Raw genomic sequence first — 16740 nt, 5'->3', positions numbered from 1 at the left:
TCATCAGAAGCAAAGAAAATTCGTTTTGCTCCAGATCCTTACAGAAACCACTGTTGTGCTTTTTTTCAGGAACACAAAAGGATACACAGAAAGTCAAGTGAGGGGAAATTCCTTCTTTCTAGGATAAATGTGTGTGAGATCTGTGTGTGTAATTTGGGTAGTTGTGGGATTCATACAAGTTTTGTTAAAGTTCCTGAGACTTGTTACTGCGACAGAGCAGGTCCCCTCTTGTTTGTATTACCAGCTGCCAGTGGAGCTTCCCAAAGGGAATCCCAGAATGGTTTGGGATGGAAAGGACCTTAAATCCCACCCATCCCACCCCTGCCATGGCAGGGACACCTCCCACTGTCCCAGGCTGCTCCAGCCCCAGTGTCCAGCCTGGCCTTGGGCACTGCCAGGGATCCAGGGGCAGCCCCAGCTGCTCTGGGCACCCTGTGCCAGGGCCTGCCCACCCTCCCAGCCAGGAATTCCTAATTCCCAATATCCCATCTACATTTCCCCTGTAGCAAAAATACTCTTTTTTTCATAAATAGCATTTCTTGAATCATTTTTAAGCTTGTTTGCTGTCCCTTTGTTCCACAGAGGAAGAGATCAGCTTCATTATTCAGAGAAGAAAGACTAATCCAGACTGAGTAGGAAAAGCTGGTGAGGATAAAGCACATAATTAGATTTTTGTTGAGTGTGTGGTTGGCCCAGCAGCTGGGGGTGATTCTGGGGCAGAGCAGGTGCACCTGGAGACAATAAATCCAAATTTAGCTCGGGGCCACACCTCCAAGTGACTTCTCAGCCTTATCAGCTGCTTATGCTGTGGGCTGAACAGGAGACCAGGGGATTTTACTGGGATTTATCCATGTGGATCTCAGCAGTTACCAGAAAGGACCTGAACCTGGGTGTCCTGATGGTTCTCTTTGGGAAGATGGCTGATGCCAGTTAAAATCTAAATGAAAAAAAAAAAAAAATTAATCATGGGACACAGGTCATGATTTCATTGTAAAGGGTTTTCCAAACCTCCCTTCCAGATCTCTGCCTCTTTAGTTGCCAGTGGAGATGCAATCCCTGCAGCTGAACTTTCCTGCTTTGGGTGGTATCAGCTATTTTGGCAGCAGCTGCAGAAATGCAACCCAAAAAGTCTGGTGTAGATTGTACAGCCCAGACACCTCGGTGATATCTGTGGTGTGGGGTTAGACTGAGAAAAAAACCCCAAAATGCCCCTTGCTTGCTGCTTGGCTGAGGGATGGTGCTTTGCCGTGGGTTTTTCATGGAGATATTTAAGGTTTTTCCCTTTTTTGGGAGGTTCCTTTAACAGGTCTTGTTAATGAATCAATCCTATAAATTAAATCTATTAAGTATAGAGGTATGAGAATAAATGTTTCTCCATTCAGCTTTTTGGGATCTGGAAGAAAATACTCATATTTCATATTTTATCTGTATATAGGTGTGTTCAGGATGGTTTATTAGTGACTTTAAAGGCAGAAATAAAGAATAATCTTCATTAAACATAAGGAAACCTTTTCCTGCTGCAAATTCCTGCTGGGTTTCGTTGTATCTCGGGCTGACAGAACGCCCCACCCTGTGCTTGGGGTGTTTTGTTCTCATTTCTTCATTTCCTACTCTGGTTTAGTCTTATTTAATTTCTCAGCCAGCAGCTCGGGGGGTGGAAGGAGGGAGTGGAAAAGGCAGCTATGGTTTGGGGATATCAGAAAAATAATCAACAAAGCCGCTCTAGGAGCAGCTGTGCCCGGGCTGGGATTCCCCTTGCGAGGGAACATTTCCCTCGGCATCCCGGGGGCAGGCGGGGCTGCCCAGCATTCCAGAGGGAAGGAGAAGCGCCGAGGTGCGATGTGCGAGCAGCGCTGTCCCCACGAGGTGGCAGGAGCTGCCTGCCCGCATCCCTGCCTCTGCCAGCACCGCTGTCCCGGGCGCTGGGCATCCAGCGCTGCCCGTGCCCCGCGGGGATGCTCGGCTGCGGGACAGCGGCTGGCGTGGGGCACGGCTGAGCCTGGGTCGGGAAAGCTGGGCCTGCTCATCGCTCACACAGGGCACTGCTGCTGCTCTCCTGCTCATGGATCCCACACGCCTGAGGAGCATTTTGGCTGAATTTTGATGCCACGTGGGGCGCAGAAATGACTTTCCCAGGGAGCGGCTGGAGGTGTGTCAGGGAACTTTTGGGATGGATCTCAGGGAAAGTTTCTTCCCCCAGAGGGTGCTGGGCACTGCCCAGGCTCCCCAGGGAATGGGCACGGCCCCGAGGCTGCCAGAGCTCCAGGAGCGTTTGGGCAGCGCTGCCAGGGATGCCCAGGCTGGGGTTGTTGGGGGGTCTGGGCAGGGGCTGGGATGATCCCTGTGGGTCCCTCCCAGCTCAGGATGCTCTGGGACTCTGTGAATGATTTCTGATTTGAGAAGGAACCAGCCCCAACCCTTAGGGAGTTGTTCTGGTGACTGTCAGCTCAGTGAGAGAACTGTGCCTTCCCTCCTACCTGGAATGGTTTTGCTTTAAAAGATTCCAGCTGCTCCCCTCGTCAGCTTTCCTTAGGATCCTGTACCCCCAAAGGCTCCTGAATGCCACCTTCAGTCCTCTCCCACAGCTCTCATAACCTGAGCTCATTTTTAACTCACCTCTTATTTTCCCATTGCTGCAGGAGTGCATTCCTTGATATTCCCTCTAGTGCTTGGCCTCTGCTTTCCTGTTTCAGTGTACACATGGTCCTGGCTAATTCCTAACCCCTGGTTCTTGTGCTGGCCCTGCCTTTCACCCCACTGATTCTCTCCTTTCCCAGAGACTCCTTCCCTGCTTGTCCCTGGAGAACAATCCCAGCCCCCAGCCTGTCCCAGCTGGAAGCACCGAGCCTGGCACTGCTGCTGCTTCTGGACCAGTTTGTCCCTGCATTTGGGGTTTGGAGCTTTGCCTGTATGGGAATTCCATGTCCTCCTGATGAGCATCTTCCCCTGCATCTCCTCAGAATGAGAATTTCCAGTTTGGTTGTTAATTATGAGATGTTTCTATGGGGCATGCAGGTCTAGTTTTTCTAAAATCCATTCACCATCCTGGTAATTAATCTGCCACCCAAACTCTTCACTGCCAGCCTGCCTCGTGTTGCCTGGCTGGCCTGTCCCATTAAACATTCTGGAGCTTTTGGGGGCTGCTCACAAGAAGTTTTGTGAAAATTGTCTGTGATAAGCTCAGGTTATAGTCAGTTAATAATCTTATTTAACAGTGATTGAACAGAAAATATTTAGTTATTGCCATCAGAAATGAATGTTCCCCTCAGCATCTTTACAAGCACGAAAGATAAATATTTGTTTTATGCATTCTCTAGGAGTTACTGTATTGATTCCCAATGACAGATCCAAGCTATGACAATAATTTCCTCTGTTATTCTTTTAAAACATCCTTGTTGCCCATTCCCTTATTGGTAAGGATTTATTTTTACTCATCTCTGTAACTTCCCTAATCTTTTGAGTGTTTTTGCTCAGTGATCCCTCTGAGTGATCTCCATTGATTTCAAGGCTGATTTTTATTTCAACACAGATTTATTGTGCCTGTTATTAATGAATGACTCATTGTGATGATGGAAGGTCCTGGTTTGGGCTGGGATGGAGTTAAACTCCTTCAGGGATTTGGCTTCAGGATGAGGATAATGGGGACCTGGGGTTAAACCACCAGAGGCTGACCTTATTTCCCTGCCAGGTGAGATGTTTTCCCAGTGCCATAACCTGCCCCAAGATCTAGCAAGAAGTTATGCAGAAGTAACAAAGGAAATAAAAAACTCTGGTGGCTCATAATTAGGGCTGTTTTAAAGAGGAATTTGCTGTGGTGGTCATTTCCTGGCAGTGAAATTGCAGTGTTTCCATTCACGGAAGAGAAATCACCTCAGAAATCACAAATACATCAAACTTGTGCATCTGAGCAAGCCCTGAGCTAAAATGGTGTAAAGTAGGGCAGGGCTTGAGGCAGAGCCCTCTGCTTTTCCTGTTTATTTTGTTTTTTCTTCACCAAGGCCTCAGCCACTGCTGGAAATACTCCCTGTGTAATTCCCTGCCACCTCAGCTCTGCTAATTGGAAATGGCAAAAAAAAAATGTTCCCCTCAGTTCTTTAAAGCAAGAGCTGGTAATTTCATTCTCTCCTGGAGTGTTACTCCAGTGGTGATGAGATTTAGCCTAATCTGCATTAATGCCGCCTTTTAGCATCGGTTTAGGAAGGAGCCCAAAACCCCACCTGGAGCTCCACGGGGCTGTTCTGGAACAGTTGCAGGCACAGTGCTGGAGATCCATCCTTTATAGGGAATAATAAATGTTAATGCACTCTTTAGCATTTCAATGTCATGATTAAATATTCCAGAGCCTTATTAATTGAATATTTTATATTCCTGCAAGTGGCCTTGATCCTCACAATGGCATACTAATTCCAAGGGAAGGGAGAGGGAACATGTTCAGATTCCTGCAAGGAGACACTGCAAACGAGGCTTTTAGAGCTGACTGTGTTAATGGGTTCTTGGGTAAGTTATTGTGTGTGAAGCAGGGACGTGGAGGCTGTGTGGGTATGATTGCATTTGGGATTTGTGGGGTTCCAGAGTCACACGGGTGCTTTGCTGTTGGTACTGCAAGGAAAAGCTCAGTAATGGATTGTCCCAGGGGATTAAAATTCTGTGGGTCTCAGTCACCCTCGCATCAGCGACACCAGCGTGGTGATTCTGTGCTGCAGAGCTGAGCCTTTCCCCTCTCGTTAGAATTTAAGGAAGTTCCAGGCTTCTTCTGCCCTAAAGTCACAAAGAGTGGGAAGGTTTGACAAGGTCCCAAAGGGAATTCATGACCCTGTTCAGGAGATGAGGGGGAGCGGCTGAGGGAGCTGGGAAGGGGCTGGAGAGTTCCTGAGAGAGCTGGAAAGGGGCTCAGGCTGGAGCAAAGGAGGCTCAGGGGGGACCTTGTGGCTCTGCACAAGTCCCTGACAGGAGGGGGCAGCCAGGGGGGTCGGGCTCTGCTGGCAGGGAACAGGGACAGGAGGAGAGGGAACGGCCTCAGGCTGGGCCAGGGCAGGCTCAGGGTGGACAGCAGCAGGAATTTCCCCATGGAAAGGGTGCTCAGGCCTTGGCAGGGGCTGCCCAGGGAGCTTTGGAGTGCCCATCCCTGGAGGTGTCCAAGGAATTCCTGGAGGTGGCACTCAGAGCTCTGGGCTGGGACAAGGGCATCGGGCACAGCTGGGACTCTGTGATCCTGGAGGGCTTTTCCAGCCTCAGGGATTCCAACATTCCCAATTCAGTTTTCTCCTGGCAGAACTTCCATGCAGGGTGACAGGGAGTACATGTTATTATAAATTTCAAATACATTTCTTGCTTCTCTTCCTCACATACTACAAAAATAGTAATTAACAAATAAATAAGTCGTTAAGACTCTGCAGGATGCAGCCAATTCTGCCTCTTCTCTTGTGAGGCTGAAGTTCATCAGTCCATTTATGCTGAAATTTAGTGTCGGGTGTGGAGTTTTTGCCCCACACTTTCATGGCTCTACCAACTTTCCATCCACTGAGACTCAGCACTGATGGCATCTTTTTCCTGCCCATCTCTCCTATTTTGATAAAAACTGATTTTACTGCAGCATTTTCAACACAATGAGAAAAAAAACCTGTTAATAAAATTATTTTCCAAGAGCACTGGTGTCCCAGCTGGGCCTGGAAATTATCCAGGAGGCTGGAAAATCAGCAGCTGACAGGGAAGCAGTGATGCAGTGAGAAGGAAAGCAGGGAGCCACTGTGGGTTGCCATGGCTACTCCATCGGTGTGGCTCCAGTGTCCCTTTGGATGGCTTCATTCCAGAGCTGGGGCACTGGTGGCAGGTCCAGGCACACTTGGTGGCCCAGTGCCACCAGTGGGGGCTGCGAGGAGCCGGAAGGGCACGGGGGGTGTCCAGGAGGGCACGTTGGGGTTTGTAGATGCTCATGAGGCTGAGGAGCAGCGCAGTGGGACAGGGGAAGGATCCCTGAGCTGGGGCTGCTGCCCAGCACTGGCACAGTCCCTAGGGGAGGAGGGTGACATTGGCCAGGTCTCTGGAACGCTCAAGTTTCAGGGAATTAGGTTCCCTTTAATCCCTCTTCATGCAGGATTTGGACTCCGTTTGTTACTGCAGTGATGCTGTTACTGATCCCCCTTTCCTGTTGGTGCTGGCATCGCTGTGCTCCAGAACAGAATCCTGAGGCCTCCAGAAGGCTCTGTTGTTGCTAAAGAATTTTGGGAGAAGATGCTCCCAGGAGCTGGAGTGATTACACAAAATAGGAGTTCAGATGGGATATTGGGAAGAAATTCCTGGCTGGGAGGGTGGGGAGGGCCTGGCACAGGGTGCCCAGAGCAGCTGTGGCTGCCCCTGGATCCCTGGCAGTGCCCAAGGCCAGGCTGGACACTGGGGCTGGGAGCAGCCTGGGACAGTGGGAGGTGTCCCTGCCATGGCAGGGGTGGGTGGCACTGGGTGGGATTTAAGGTCCTTTTGAACCTAAAACATTCTGGAATTCTATGAAAGTCAACTTTGCCAATGAGCAGATAATCAAGAAAAGGGAAGGAGCAGAATGTGGATATTAAACTAATTATAGAAAATCACTGGAATATTTTGCCTTCTTTTTGAAGCATTAGCAGCAGGTTTAAAAAGACACTCTGACATTTTAGCCTTTCAGAGGCTGCAGAAGGGGAGGTTTCTGTGTTAGGAAGTGATGGATGATCCTCCTTGCTAAGTGGTTTTATTCTCTCAAGGTGCCTGGTGCAATAAAGCCAAGCCCTCCCTTCTCTCAGACACTTGCACCTCGCCTGGTGCTGCCCTTGGAGTTCCTCGCCGTGATCCCTCCTGGCCACAGCAGGGCACGAGCTCTCGCCTGATTGATACAGATGCTGACAGGTCAGATCTCTGTTTGCCTGCTGAGGGGAAAGCATCCCTTGTAAGGTCTCTTTCCTCAGGGTTGATGGGTTAAATTGGGCAAACAGCTCCTTTCCTCCAGAGCTGTGAGGGATTTCAGAGCATTGCAGCTTCATGGTCTGTGCTTTTCACGGGAGTGACTGCTCTGTAACCCCCTGAAATGTATTTACCTCAGCTCTCACTGGCAGTGAGCTTTGGAGCACAAAGAGCAGCAGGAACAGGGCTGAGGAAGCAGAAATGTGTCGTTTTTCAATTCCCAGCCCCAAAATGTAGGATTCAGGCAGTGCTTCAGCTGGACAGTGCTGGCTGCTGCCAAGGAGGTGATTTTTATCTCCTGTCACAGTGCACTGGCAGCGTTTGACACCGGGTGGATGTTGCTGATTCTCCTAAGGATAACTGCCATTCCTTACAGTCCGGGAGTGGTTTGGGTTGGAAGGACCTTCAGTCCCATCCATCCCACCCCTGCCATGGCAGGGACACCTCCCACTGTGCCAGGCTGCTCCAAGCCCCAATGTCCAGCCTGGCCTTGGACACTTCCTTTCCAATCCAAACCATCCCTGTGGTTCTGTGACTGCTGCCAGGGCAGGGGTGGGATCTTGGAGCCCATTCCCTCTTTCTGCAGGAGTGGACAGGCAGCTCGGGATGTGCTCAATGCATCCTGTAAGGCAGGGGCAGGAATCAAGTGCATGAACCCAAGTGGCTTTGGGATGATTCCTGCCTTTCTGTGTTAGTTCTCTCTGGAAAACAAAGCCAAGAATCCCATTCCTTCCTTTTGTTCCTGGAGCCTGGCTTTGTTCATGTGTTCCCAGTGTCCATCGCTGCATGACAGGAAATGTGCCGTGGAGTGGGATAATGATGCTGGGACAAATCCCTGCCTTTTCGTGTCTCCCCCTGGGCTCTGGAGTCGTGCCTCGGTGTCCTGTCTGAACCGTGCCAGGCCCTGCACCTCTCCTGAAGGAACAGAGCCTTTTCCAAACCAAACAGGATGTGGATTTCCACAGGATCTGCTGTCAGTGCTTCCAGCAGCAGGGAAAACCAGCCTTCCCCATGGTGTATCCCCCACTCCTGGCACACCTGCAGGAACAGCACCTGAGCTGCAGTGATGACACTTCCCAGGTCTTTATTCACGGTGACATCTGGCAGGACAAGGAGGTTGTTTCATCCTTGTGTTCCCCTCATCTCAGGGTGTTCTCCCTTCCCAAATCACTGGGCATGCTCGGAGGAGATTTTGCAGTGTCACAAGTGACTTTAGCACTCAGGACTGGGAAGCAGCTGTGAAAACAGTGCTTAGGGAAGAGGAGACACAAGTGGGCTCATGGGGAGAGGGAATGGGCAGCAAGGAGGTGACTTCCTCAGCTGAAGCCTTTCACAGCCTTAGCCACGATAAAAATGAAAGGAAGAAAGAGTGCAGCCCTCCCTGGTAGTGCTAAGTTACATTATTGAGGGATTTTTCACCACCTCATGCTGTGTATCATGAAATTACAGCGAGATAAGCAAAGTTTTATTTGCCCACTGTCTGGGAGACAAAGTCTTTTACTTGAGATTCAATTTCTACCACCCACGTTTCTGGAATTATAAATGTAATTAACTGACTGTGGTGTGACAATGACAGCTTGAAAGTGCTAAACTGCTCAGGTTTTGTGTGGAAAAAAATCCATCCTTGTGCAAGCTGGAGGGGGCCTTTGCTGGCTGCTCTCCCTGGAAAAAGAAAGGCAAAGAATCCATTTTTTTGCCATAAAGGAAAAACAGTTTTGTTGTTTAAAGGCTCTGGGACGTTTCCAAATTGTTCTGTTAAGAAGCTGGGAAAAAAATTCATACTGTAAAATGAATTTAATTTGGACTGGCACTAAAGTTCATGATGGAGCAAGGATCATAAACAGCCTGTGAGAACTCAGAATGGACATTCCCAGGCATTTCTCTCTCAATGAGCTCCATCTTGCCTGGAAAAGAGGAGTGATTTTGGGAAGGGCACAAGGTAGTGCCCAGTTTATTGCTGGAAGAGCCCTGGAATGCAGACCCTGAGTGTGTGCAGCACCCACCACCTGCAGCTCCCACACCCACCGTGCCACAGGTGAGTCCAGGGTCACCAATCCTGTTTTCCAGTGCCCTTTGGAAGTGAGGGATAGAGGAGTGACCATCCCAAAATCACCTGCTGCACCTGTCCTCTCCCCCCACGTGCACCAACCATCTCCGTGTTGGCATTTGGTGCTCGGGGAACTTCCAGAAGCATTTCAGTGCTGCTTTTCCTGGCTCTGGCAAAGTATTTGGAGCGTCCCATGATTTTGGGATGTCCAAGAGCACCATTTCCATGCTGATGGGTGACATTCCCATCACAGGGACAGTGGGAAGAGGCCATGTACAGCTTTCTAGGGCAGAAGGCAGATGGAAATAACATTTCTGGAACAAACGACGGAGAGCAAGTGTTGTGTCAACTTCTGCTGGGACACTGGGAATTTGCTGGGAAGCAGAGCAGGATTTGCCCTGCAGATCCAGGAGTCACCAAGAGCCTGGCTGGACTTGCACAGCCCAGGCCAGGTCTGGGGATCCTGCAGAAGGAATCGTGCTCGTGACTGCGTCCCTGGATCCCTCGAGGCAGTGGCATTGGAGAGCCCGCATTCCTTCAGCTCCAGTTGCTGTTCCAGGGGTTTTTGGGTTGTAGAACAGTGTCATTCACAGATGTTTTACCACAAGGGACTCAGCCTTGTACAAAACAAAAAGACATTACAGACTATTTCTTCCTACAGGTGATCTTGGATTTGATTCCATGCTGGATGCTGTGCTCCATTCAGCACTGCCCTCTTCCCCAAAGCCACGAGCTTCTGGCTTCTCTTTGCTTGTCCTCATCCTTCCTTATCATTCCCTGCTATTTTCTGCTACTCAGCCTGGTCCATCCAGGTTTTTTGAACTCAGTTCCCATCTCTATTTTCCAGCTCCTCGGCCGGACCTTGCACCTTCACCTTCCCTCATGTTTTTCTCTGCAATTGTCTTTAGAAATAGAATCCCAGAATCCCAGACTGCTTTGGGTTGGAAAGGACCTTCAATCCCACCCAGTGCCACCCCTGCCCTGGCAGGGACACCTCCCACTGTCCCAGGCTGCTCCCAGCCCCAGTGTCCAGCCTGGCCTTGGGCACTGCCAGGGATGGGAACACTGCAGTATCCTGCTTATTGCAGTGGAAATGTTCCAGAAGGTTCGGCTTGGGACTGACCTGGCACAGAAAATGTAAATCTTGTCCATATAAGCAAAGAAAAGGTCCTACAGGGAGAAGCACCAGATAACTTCCTTAAATCTAATGGTGTCCTCCTTTTTTCAGTCATTCTTCCTTCCAGGGAGCAGGGTCAGGCGCCGTGGGGCTGTGGGAATGCCCAGGCAGGGATCCCAAATTCCACCTCAAGCTCTCTTTCCTGGGATCCTGCCTGCCCTGAGCCCAGGGGCAGGGGGAGAACACTGGAGCACTCCGGAGATGAGCCTGGGTGTTAACCAGACCTAACTGCTCCTGGCCTCAGTCAGCTGGGATCCATCCATTCTGTAGAAAACCTTGGAGACATTTAATGGGAAGTAAATGTGGGAGTGGGTGCCCAGAACAGCTTGAGAGTTGCTTGCACGGAGCCTGGTTGTGTGTTTTGCTCTCAAAATCCAAACCCCATTGCTCCAGCAGCGTTTTTATTTTGTGTATGCATAAACAATAATCTGATCCACACGAAACTCAGCTGCTGTGAGCTCCCCTCTGCCTTCCCACAGCTCACCTCAGGGTCCAGTTGGGCTGGGGTTTGCTGCCCTGACCTCTCTTATTCCACCACAGGGGAGCACAACCACCCCTGGCTGTTCCCTCCACATCCTCCAGGTGTGCCTGCCCCAGAAACTCCGGGATGCAATTCCCCACCATTAAGCACAGGAGCATCAAGTCAGGCCTGGAAGTTTATTTATAGATCCTGGAAATGCACAGCCCTTGCATTCCATTAACCAGGGCAGGAATGGGATGAATTCTTGGTGCAGTGCTGTGTAAAATGCTGTGGATTTTTGCTGGAGTCTCCACTGGTTCAACCTGTGACAGGTGATTAATGATCCAGCCACCACAGGTTCACTGCTGGCTGTGTAGGGCCTGTGTGGAACATGTGTGCTCAACCACCTCCTGCTCCTTCAGTGCATTAATTTAGTCTCGTTTATAATAATTAATCCAAATGTTCAGCATCCCCACGTTTGCCAAGAGCTGTGAAACCAGCCTTGTTCATCCAGAGAATGTCTGGAGCAGCAGGTCCTGCGAGGGGATGAGGCCAATGCTTCCTTCTTCCTTCTCCTGTTCTCCTCCCATCTGTATTTTGGGCACAGATTTGGGCTGCAGGGCTGGAAGGATCTGCCCGGGCTTCCCTCACTGCTGCCCTCAGGAGCATCCCTGAGTGATGAGGGTGGGATTGGTTTGCTCCCTGCCCCCTGGGCAGCAGGGTTCTGCTGACCCTTCAGTAGAGATTTGTTAACTTTTTTTGGAGGTTACTCCCAGTTTGTTCTGCTGTGTTGATGTAAGGAAATGATGCCTTGGGTTTTAACTTTCCCGTTTCTCAGACCCCGCAGTGCCTGGTGGGTGACTCTGCAGTTCCTTGTACCCTGTTCACTGCTGCTCTCTGTGCCAGGCACACAGAACAAAGCCTCTCCGGGCCTGCTCTCCAAGGACACCCAGACCGTCCTAGGCCCAAAAGTATAAACCAAAAGCCTCTACAGGGGGGCAAGCTTGGGGAAATGACATCATTAACTGAAGCTTTAATTGGAGAATGAACCCTGCTGTGCAAATGAACCCAACCTATAAAAGTGGGAAGAACTCGTGCCCTGCCGTCCACCTTGGGGTCCATCTGGGCAGTGGCCTCTGGCTGCCCAGGGGTACCTTTGAAGGCCTTTCAAACAAATCCCTGCCTTATTCCCTTACTCCTGGCCAGTCTCTGTGCCTAGGAGGCCTCTTCAGGCATCAGCTCCACAGATCTCTTGTTTAAGTGTCAGAATCCCAGGATCATTGAGGTTGGAAAAGCCCACCCAGCCCATGGAGTCCCAGCTGTGCCCGATGCCCACCTTGTCCCAGCCCAGAGCTCTGAGTGCCACCTCCAGGAATTCCTTGGACACCTCCAGGGATGGGCACTCCAAAGCTCCCTGGGCAGCCCCTGCCAAGGCCTGAGCACCCTTTCCATGGGGAAATTCCTGCTGCTGCCCACCCTGAGCCTGCCCTGGCCCAGCCTGAGGCCGTTCCCTCTCCTCCTGTCCCTGTTCCCTGCGAGCAGAGCCCGACCCCCCCGGCTGCCCCCTCCTGTCAGGGACTTGTGCAGAGCCACAAGGTCCCCCCTGAGCCTCCTTTGCTCCAGCCTGAGCCCCTTCCCAGCTCCCTCAGCCTCTCCTGGGGCTCCAGCCCCTTCCCAGCTCCGTTCCCTTCCCTGGACATGCTCCAGCCCCTCCAGGGCTCTCTTGCCGTGAGGAGCCCAGAACTGCCAGGGCACTCGAGGTGCCCCAGCAGTGCCAGCACAGGAGACACCCCAGGCATCGTCTGTGCTTCAGGGAGCGCCATCAGCAGGGTCAGGGTGGCAGCACAGCAGTGACAGTCCCCTGCCAGCGCTGCTGAAGGACCCAGGGACATGGAAATACAGCCATGCTCTGAGCACCGTGCTCCCACGCTGCAGTCATTCCCACTGGAGAGCAGAAGGAAGGGGGAACGGCAGTCAGGGCACTGGGAATGTGGCTCTGGAGCAGCTTGCAGGAGTTTGGAGAAGGAAGATTCTCCAGTCACACCACGTGCACGGAGACTCGGGCCTCCCGAGATCTGAGAGCCATTAATCATGTGGAATTAAGGCAGTTAATCAAGTCTCAGGAACTGACAAAAGATTGTCCCTGAAGCTTTTTTACCTCCAGTCTCTTTGGAAGATGATGGTTTCAGCTTTCCACTTGGCTGCCCCCGCGGGCGGAGCCGTCCCTTCGGCAGAGCCCAAGGTCAGCCGTGAGCCAGCGCTGGCACTCGCTGAGCCCGGAGCCCCGCTGGGGCTGGCACTGCCATCCTGGGGTCACCGAGGTGCCAGCAGGGATTCCAGCAGGAGCAGGTGCTGCCCACAGCAATTCCCTGTCTGGAAGCTGAAGTATTTCCCAGCTGGTGCACCGGAGGAGCTGTGGGCAGGGATGTGATGGTGCTGAGCTTGAGGCTCAGGCCCTGGTCACGCTCTCCGAGCTCGTGCTGAACACTAATTCAGCTCATCTTTCCTCATTACATAATTTATGTAATTAATTTCAAATTGAATCACTCCAGATGCTGATTCTGCCCTCCTGGCTGGCTGCTGCTTTCTTCCAGTCAAACCTGGCCAGGGGCCGATGTCCCAGCCCAGGGCTGCTCCCTGCGTGGAATTCTGGTGGTGAATGCTCCAGGGGCAGATCCCACATGGACAGAGAGGGGCCTGAGGCCACATCTGATGCAGCCTTCCCACCTCGAAGCCCTCTGGAATGTGGGCAACAGGAGCCCTGGGGCCAGTCCCAGCTGTGCAGTCACAGCACAGAGCTCATGGACCCTGGAATGAAGACATTAAAAGCACTGGAAACGGGGAATTGGGGAAATCCTCGGGATGTCACTGTCACCTACATCCACAGGGCTCATGTTGAGAGGTCCCCGTGTGAAGCTTCCCCTGCAGATCTCTGGGGTGTGTGGGCAGTGCAGTTTGGGAAGAGGGACCCCGGGAAGGGACATGGGAATGCAGCTGGGCACTGGAGACTTTGCTGAGAGGCCACGGATGAGGGAATGGCTTCCCAGTGCCAGAGGGCAGGGCTGGATGGGAGATTGGGAATTGGGAATTGCTGGCTGGGAGGGTGGGCAGGGGCTGGGCTGGAATTGCCAGAGCAGCTGGGGCTGCCCCTGGATCCCTGGCAGTGCCCAAGGCCAGGCTGGACATTGGGGCTGGGAGCAGCCTGGCACAGTGGGAGGTATCCCTGCCATTCCCTCCTTCCCAAGCGGAGCAAAGAGCAGCAGCTTTGTGCCTCCTCCCGGGACTGCACTGAAGCGGGGTTATTCTCTCATCATTCCCGTGTGGGTCAGGGCTCAGGAGCACTCTCCCCGCCCAGTCCTGCTGGTGACAGTGACAGCAGCGCGGTCCCAGGCGCAGCTTCCCCGGTGAGGCAGAGCGGGACATCCCATCCCTGCTGCCCTGTAATCGCCACCGGGAGCAGCAGGTGGCGTGCCCAGCCTGGATTTCATTCCTGCCGCCAGCCGCAGGAATTCCTGCCGGGAGCAGCGGCACGGCCGCCCTGGAGCTGCTGCTCCGTGGGTGCGTCTGCCCCGCGCAGGGCGGGGGACACGAGGGGACAGCTCCTGCCGTGCTCCTGATCCGAACGCTCTCCTCGGATTTGTCGGGGACTTGTGCTGCTGAACAGACTGCCAGCCCTTTCCAGCTTGGGAAGGGACGTTCCAGTGCTCGTCCTGCCGAGGACTGGGATTAAAATCAGCACAGGCAGTGAATGTTCTCCTCAGCTGAGTGGGGGAACGCGGTGTGGGAGGTTCTCGTGGATGCTCTGCTCCAACTGCTTCACCTCATGCCTTCAAGCCTGGGGCAGGCTTTGGAATTCACAGAATCCCACCGTGGTTTGGGTTAAAGCGACCTTAAATCCCACCCATCCCAGCCCTGCCATGGCAGGGACACCTCCCACTGTCCCAGGCTGCTCCCAGCCCCAATGTCCAGCCTGGCCTTGGGCACTGCCAGGGATCCAGGGGCAGCCACAGCTTCTGTGGGCACCCCGTGCCAGGGCCTGCCCACCCTCCCAGCCAGGAATTCCTTCCCAATATCTCACCTAAAATTCCCCTCTGTCAGTTTGAACCCATTCCCCCTTGTCCTGTCCCTCCATCCCTTGTCTCAAGTCCCTCTCCAGCTTCTTTGCAGGCCCCTTCAGACTCTGAAAGGATGAATTACCAGGGAGTCCTTGGAATTTTTTGCTATTTTAAGCCTCTCCAGTGATCTGACTTGCTGTTTTTCATATTTTTTATCAGTCTGTGGAGAATAAATTTGCTCAGGGAGGAGATGTGGCTACAAGGAAGATAAAGAGGTCAGGGACTGCCCCTTCAGGTCCGTGATACCTGCTCACAGCCCTCCTTGACCTCAGGAAAGAAAGAAATTGGTAAAAATTGGAGTCATTCAGTTTAACTGAGAGAAATAAGCACACACAGCACAATGAACCTGCCTTTGGGGACAAATTAATTTGAATTAAGTTACAGGAATAACTTATATTTTTCTGTGGGTTGCTTCAGGGGGGAAATTGAAAACATTTTTTGCAGGATGTGGCAAGAGATGGCTTCAGCACCTCCTGGGAAAACCTGAATGATGGAGACACTTGGATGAGGCTGGAAGTGCTGCCAGGGCACTGGGCTGTGCTGAGCGTATGGACAACGCTCCCAGGGATGCACGGGGGGGGATTGTTGGGGTGTCTGTGTTGGGTCTGGAGTTGGACTCCATGATCCCTGTGTGTCCCTTTTCAGCCAGGATATTCCACGGTTAAGAGCAGGATTTGTGTTGGAATACTCTCCCATGATGTTCTGTGCATCCCTCCCTTCCTGTGGGAGGCATCCATGTAGAGCTGGGGGTTGGAGCACAGGAGGGGCGACCCTGGCAGCAGTTTGGGTGGCTGTGCCAAGAGATGAGAGCGAGATCCTCATGGAGTGTGTTCTGGAATGCTGCATCCAGGCCTGGAAAGACCCTTTCCAAGGAGGGCTTGTCTCTCCCAAGTCTCGTGTGCCCATCCTGTGTTCCAGCCTAGCCCAGCACTGGGAATGGTTCCCCTGCTCCAGAAGAACTTTGTGGATTCCTGCTCAATGCATCAAATGCCTGAAGTCCTCTGGGAGAGCACCCAAGGGAAACAGAGGTGCCCTGGAATTTGTCCACAGAATCACCCTGCTCTGAGCACAAATCCAATGAGGGAGCTGGGGAAGGGGCTCAGGCTGGAGCAAAGGAGGCTCAGGGGGGACCTTGTGGCTCTGCACAAGTCCCTGACAGGAGGGGGCAGCCGGGGGGGTCGGGCTCTGCTCGCAGGGAACAGGGACAGGACCAAGGTGGTTTAGTTTGGATATTGGGAAAATTTCTTCACTGAAAGGGTGCTCAGGCCTTGGCAGGAGCTGCCCAGGGAGGTTTGGAGTCCCCATCGCTGGAGGGATTTCAGAGCCCTGTGGATGTGGCACTTTGGGGACACGGGTCAGTGCTGGGGAATGGTTGGATTTGATCTTGGAGGGCTTTTCCAACCTCCTTGGAATTCTGTGATCCCAAGATCGCTCGTTGGCAGCGCACCCCGCAGAGCCCTGATTTCCTGGCAGTGCCCCCGAGCGCTGTCAGTGTGGTGTGAGCCCCTCTGCTCCTCGTGCCACGTCCCTCAGGGCACAGCCCGGGCAGTCCCTGTGTGCTGGGGCACAGCACGGTCCTGCTGGGATGTCCACCACTGCTGGGGGGCAGACAGGGCACTGGGACAGGGGACAACAGCAGGGCCCTGCTGCTCTGGGACCACTCTGGGGGTGCCGAGGGGCTTCATGCAAGGGGGGCCCACAGAGCACGGGTGCTGTGGCTCCACCTGGGTGAAATGCATTTTTCTGGCTGCTTGCTCTCTCTCAGGGCAGCCTGGGTGAGTCCAGGATTGGTTCTGGAGGTTACAACGCCGTTGTTTTCAGCACACGGCGCTTCTTCTCTGTGCTGTGGCTCGGTGGAGAAGGGAGGCGAGGCTGCACTGCTCCTCCCTGTTCCACCTTCCCCCCCAGCCAGAGAACAGAGCAGCACAGCAGCAGCAGTAATGGCCTGAGGAGCCATTTGGAAGGATTTGAAAGCCCTGTCGCACATCCGTCTGCAATGTCCTCACTCCAT

The sequence above is a fragment of the Coloeus monedula genome (assembly GCF_965178545.1).
Source record: "Coloeus monedula genome assembly, chromosome: 6".
Taxonomy (NCBI): domain Eukaryota; kingdom Metazoa; phylum Chordata; class Aves; order Passeriformes; family Corvidae; genus Coloeus; species Coloeus monedula.
This window is presented reverse-complemented; position numbering follows the sequence as displayed.